Below are 6,000 nucleotides of genomic sequence, written 5' to 3' on the forward strand. Positions count from 1 at the left end.
TTAAGATAGTGCCATGTTCATCTGGGTGTACGCAAGATAAATCCATGGAGAAGACCCATAGAAAATAGTCATTCTCCACAGAAAAAGTCAAACTCAAAAAAGACCTTGGTCCCCGCAGAGCAAGGCTGCTGCGGAGACCTCATGCCCCACCCTGGATGTGGCTGTGGCTCCAGATACTCTAGGTATGGATCCTGTGCCTGCGGTTCCAGGCTCACCAGAGAAAAAGGGCAGCAAGCATGCCTTGGTAACTAAAACCTTTGGTGCCACACAAACAGGACACTGCCTTATCAAATCATTCCACCTCTAAGATAACGGTACCCACTACTCCTTCAGTACTATCTACATCTAAGTTGATCACTGAGATACCGTGAAGACACCATGCCTCTCATATGGTCTTGGCACCCCCCAAGGCATTCTCATTGGTATTGTCCACTTTGACTGGAGTGGACTTGCCAGAGCAGCATATACCCTGGATACCGACAACAGAACAGGTCCTCGCACTCCAAACCCACCCAGTACCTCAGGAGTTTGGATTATTGCGGAATCTATTTGTTTTGGAGGAGCTGGAGTTTCCCTTGTTAGTTGGTACTGAGTACTAAGAGATTATTGGTACCGAGACAAGCACAGTCACCAATGTGGGACATTTCTCTGGTACCACTTGATTCTCATTTTCAGAGTATGCTGGAACTCCCCTTCTTGAAGAGGAGGAATATTCCTCCAATTCAAATATTTTGATCCAGGATTCCTCTGACACTTCAGACAAGGGATTTCTATCCTGACACTTTTGAGAAGATGGGGGAGTTGCACCAAAGACAGGCCCATGTTCCCCCGACCTGGTTCAAGCACCAGTTGATGCCATCACCAATGCCTTTCGGACCTCTCCAGTGGCCATATTGGGATACTTGGGCGAAATATCCTCAGCAATTATCCCATGCCCTTGGTCTCTCTCATGGGGAATACAGAGTGACATGCTCCCCTACTCCAGCTTTGCCTTCTTCATTACCTCAGGCACAAGAATCTTTTAGCAGACGGCTAGGATCGAGAAAGAGGTTACTCCCCAAACAAATATTTCTTCATCTTCCCCTGATGAAGTGGCTATGCTTCCCCCACTGACTGTGACTGATGACTTCACACATTTCCAATAGTTATTGAAGCGTATTGCGGATTCCCTCCATATTCCCTTGGAAGAGGCCATGGAGTCACAACGTAAGTTCTGGATATCCTCCAGTGGACTGCCGCTACCCAAGTTGCCCTGCCCATTAATGAGGCTCTGATGGATCCATCTGGTGGACCCCTGCAACAATTCTGCTGATGTGTAAATGGGACAATAAGAAATATTATGTCCCAGCTAAAGACTCTGAATTTGTGTTCATCCATCCAACACTGAACTCCCTGGTTGTGCAGCAATGAACAACTGTGCCAGACAACATCATGCAAAGGCCACACCATATGATAAGGATCAAAAATGCCTCAATCTATTTGGCAGAAAGACATACACATCCAGGACTCTTCAATTTAGGATCGTGAACTATTAAGTTTTTATGGCTAAATACAATCACTCAAATTATGCCAAATTCATCACCAGAGAAAGGAACCACTTGCTCCCTGTATGCCTGCTACTGAACCATCATCATCACTTAAGCACCACTTTTGATGGCCTGGTCAAGGGCCTGAAACTATCCCACAACACTGAGATGCATATACACCATTTTACCCATCTTTCACCTTTTGGAAACCATCTCTCCACTTTCTTTCTGCATAGGAGAGAATCACATTAGATAAATGGGTGCTGGAGGTTATAAGATTAGGTACACTATCCATTTTACCTCCTTCCCCTATACTCAGTCCCCTTCCCTGTCCCTCTTCCAGGAGCCCTCTCATGAACACCTGTTAAAGCAAGAAGTCTACTCACTTCTACAAATGGGTGCTGTAGAACCAGTTCCTGTTCAGCACAGAGGGAAGGGGTTTTATTTTAACCACTTTCTAACCACTTCCTGAAAAAGAACTGAGGACAGAGACTGATTTTAGATCTAAAATCAGTCTACACTGGCCCTTTACAGTGCTGCAACTTTCTCGCTCGGGGTGTGAAAAAACACCCCCCTGAGCACAGCAAGTTTCAGCGCTGTAAAGCGCCAGTATAGACAGTGCACTAGTGGTGGTAGCTACGCCCCTCGTAGAGGTGTTTTTAAAATTTTTTTAGAGCATTGGGAGAGCTCTCTCCCAGCGCTCTGCTGCGACTACACAAACCACGTTAAAGCGCTGCTGCGGCAGCGCTTTAGCGTTGTTAGTGTAGACTAGCCCTAAGAGTCCTAAACAACTTTGTCAGGTCTCAAAAATTCAGGATGTTATCTGTCACAGCTATAATTCTGTCATTAGAACCAGGAAAATGGTTTATGACCCTCAATCTATAGGATGCCTATTTTCATATTGCAATTCACCTGTCTCACAAACGATTCCTGTACTTTTCAGTAGGCCAGGATCACTTTTAGTATTGAATGCTCCCATTCGGCCTTTTGTCTGCCCCAAAAACATTCTCAGTGGTGCTGGAGGTGGTCACAGCTTACCTCTGACATCGGTTTCCTGCCTGTAATCAAGAACAAGTCTATAAAGATTCTGACAGACAACATAGTTGGCATGTTCTATAGCAACAGATATGGAGGAGCCAGGTCCTCTTCCCTTTGTGCCAAAGTGGTAAAGTTCTGCAATTGATGCATGGCCATTTCCATCCTTATTTTGGCAGTTTACCTTCTGGGGATACAGAACAGCTTAGCAGATGACCTTGGATTTCTCCCAGGACTACAAATGTGTGTTGAATCCTCAAATTCTCAGTCAAATTTTTCAGACTTGGGTTCCCCCCCCAGAAATAGACCTCTTTGTCATGGTGACCAATAAGAAATGCAAACATTTTTCTCAAGGGGGAACTTGGGTACTCTCTCTTTGGGAGATGCCTTCCTCCTTCCATGGACAAGAAACCTTCTATATGCTTGTCCTCCAACACCATTTATTCTGAAAGTGATCAGCAAGATCAAACACAACAAAGTCAGAATTATATTAATAGTCCCAACATGGCCAAGACAGAGATGGTATCCTTACCTGATTCACCTAGGTGATTGTCAGGTGATCAGCCGCCCATCCATTCCTCATCTTTCCAAGGGTATCGGCTGTACTTTTCATCCCCACCCAAAGATACTTCACCTCAAAGCTTGACTCCTTGATGGTTCATGGGACTAGAATCAACTTGCTCCAAGGAGGTAAACAGGTATAATTGAACCGTGGGAAAGAGTCCACAAAGTACACTTATCTCCCCAAGTGGAAAAGATTCAGCCTGTGGTGTGTCCAGAGAGGTGTTCCTTCGGTTTATTCTTCTCTCTCAATCAGTCCTTGATTACCTCCTACAGCTAAAAAGATGGAATTATCTATGAACTCTATCCGGGTCCACTTGACTATAACAGCTTTTCATTCAGTTGCTGAGGGATTCTCATTCTTTACCCATCCTACAAATGGAAGGTTTCTGAGAGGATTGGGGAATGTTTTTCGCCAAGATAAGGAACCCACACCTATCTGGGATTTGAATTTAGTACTTAAATGCCATATGAGGCCTCCCTTTGAGCCAATGGCTACATCTTTCCTCATTAGTTTATCTCAGAAGATAGCATTTTCGGTTGTTTTCACCTCCGCTTGTAGGGTGGGAGAAATAGGGTTTCTATGTCAGATTCTCCATTTTATAGTATTTTTCTAGGACAAAGTTTCATTATGGCTACACCCTAAATTTTTACCCAACGTGTCATATAAGTTTTGCATCAACCAGGTTATCCACCTTCTGTTTTTTCCCCAAGCCTCATCAGTTGAGAGAGGAGGCAGTTTTGCACACTTTGAACGTTAGGAGGGTGGTAGCCTTTTATGTAGACAAAACTAAATCACTTAGGAAATCACCCAGACTGTTTGTGGCTATTGCAGATAGATCCAAAGGTTTGGTGATTTCCACCCAGAGACTCTCTAGGTGGATCTCTGACTGTATCATATTGTGCTATAAATCTTCAGATATACAGCTTCCTTCTAGAGTGTTGGCCTGTTCCACAAGATCTCTATCTACTTCTATGGCATTACACAAGAATGTCCCTGTTCTGAGCATTTTGTAAGGCTACTATATGGTCTTACATACATACCTTCTTCAAGCATTGTGCAGTGGTTTAGTAGACCATATGTTGCTGTTGGAAATGCTGTGTTGTCTTGAGTCTTGACTTGGCTCTGAAGCTTCCCTCTCCAGTTGGGGGTACTGCTCAGTAATCACCTTGGTAAGCACCATAGGGGGCCTACTGAAAGAAGGAGAGTTTACTCACCCTGTGCAGAAACTGGAGATGTGTCCCTCTATGGGTGCTCCGCTACCCATCCTCCTTCTTCTCTGCTTTGGAGAATCCTCTGCGGACGTGGTAGAGAAGGAACTGAGGGCAGTTCGCCCACGCAGCCCTGTATAGCCTCAGAGAGGGGGATTAAGAAACATAGGGCACATGCACAGGCCGAATAGTCACTACCACCAAAAATCTCTGATTAAAGGCGCCAGGGGTGTGAGTATGCTTGAAGTGCTGCATCCATAGGGACACACATCTCAAAGAAATCCACTTACTGCACAAGGTGAGTAACACCTCTTTATTCATAGTCCTGTAATTATCCAAATAAACTTACACTTTGTTATAAAATATACCAGAAATATGTTGTATTACAATTACCCGAAGTCTGGTCTATACACAACTCCTCTCTGTAGAACTGGATTCTGTACAGGACAGGTTCATCCCATCCAGCTACCTGAACACTTGTGACCTGAGGCTGAAATTAAAAGCAGGGTTCTAGGAATACTGTTTAATCTTCAAAACAGCACAACCATCTGTCAATCCTGATTTCAGAGCAAGTGCAACGTTATCTGTTCTACCACTAAAGGTGGGCAAACAAGGGCTTCTTTAGCTGGGAAAAGCTGTCAATGAGAAGAACACAGACATGTAGTTTAAGCCCCAAATCTATGAGGGGAAGGATATTTCCAGTTATCTTTGACGTCACTGAATAATTTAAATAACAAAGAGCTGCTATTTGGTGGAGGTTTGAAATAGTGTGAACTCACGCAGTTACTGTAATGTCCAACCCCTGCTGGGATGAATGGACATGCAGTATCTCTGTACTTACCACCCAAAATGTTGTGATAAATGTGTCCTTCTCCAGCACCGCCTAGGGGAGGCACAGCATGTGTGTGACAGTCAGAGTCCCATCCAAGATTAATTTTCATTGCATCTTCAAAAGACTCTTATTTTCAGACAATTGTAGGGATGTCAGGCTGAGACAACTGACTTGTGAAGATTTTAAAATTCTCAGTGACTCACATACTTGATTCTGTTCAGGTTCTAATATGACCCTCATCACAATAGTAACTGAGCATCTCCTAGAAGTGCCGTAAGCGATGTGACTAGCCCCTGTCATGTGTGGTTCATTCTTTCTGTATTCCTCTCCCTAGGGAGGAGAGTTTCTGAGTCTGGGGGTTATTTCTATTCTTCAAAGTAATTTAATATATTACATGTACACTGTGCTCTGTGTTTATATTAGCAAGGCAGGTAGAATTGTACCTTGCACCAGGAGTGAAAGGATAGTGGGGGTTATGATGGTCTTTAGAGCCTCTGGGTGTATGTTCCACAGTTCGATATTGGCCCCTGAGAAAGTTCTCTCTTTCACAGGTGAGCCTTACCTGTGCAATTTCATTGTACTGTAGTTTTGGTCCTCAGCCCAGGCTTTAGGCTCTAAGGCATTGTGGGGACAAAGGGTTGAGTGCCTTAAAAAGTGACTGACTGACTATTCATCAACGTAAGAGAGTGAGTTTGGGTTAATCTTACTTACACTGGTCTAAATCTGGCATAATTTTATTTCAGAGTAGCAGCCGTGTTAGTCTGTATCTGCAAAAAGAACAGGAGTACTTGTGGCACCTTAGAGACTAACAAATTTATTTGAGCATAAGCTTTC

General features: G+C 44.0%; 1 protein-coding gene across 5 annotated transcripts in view; it reads left to right on the forward strand.

Annotated features, from left to right (window-relative positions):
* The window catches only part of TEX11 (testis expressed 11), a 106,828-nt gene that overhangs the window by 72,152 nt on the left and 28,676 nt on the right, over positions 1-6,000 (forward strand). The gene's annotated exons all lie outside the window — the stretch shown is intronic.

This window comes from Terrapene carolina, unplaced genomic scaffold (assembly GCF_002925995.2).
Source record: "Terrapene carolina triunguis isolate 2854851 unplaced genomic scaffold, T_m_triunguis-2.0 Scaffold131, whole genome shotgun sequence".
Taxonomy (NCBI): Eukaryota; Metazoa; Chordata; order Testudines; family Emydidae; genus Terrapene; species Terrapene triunguis.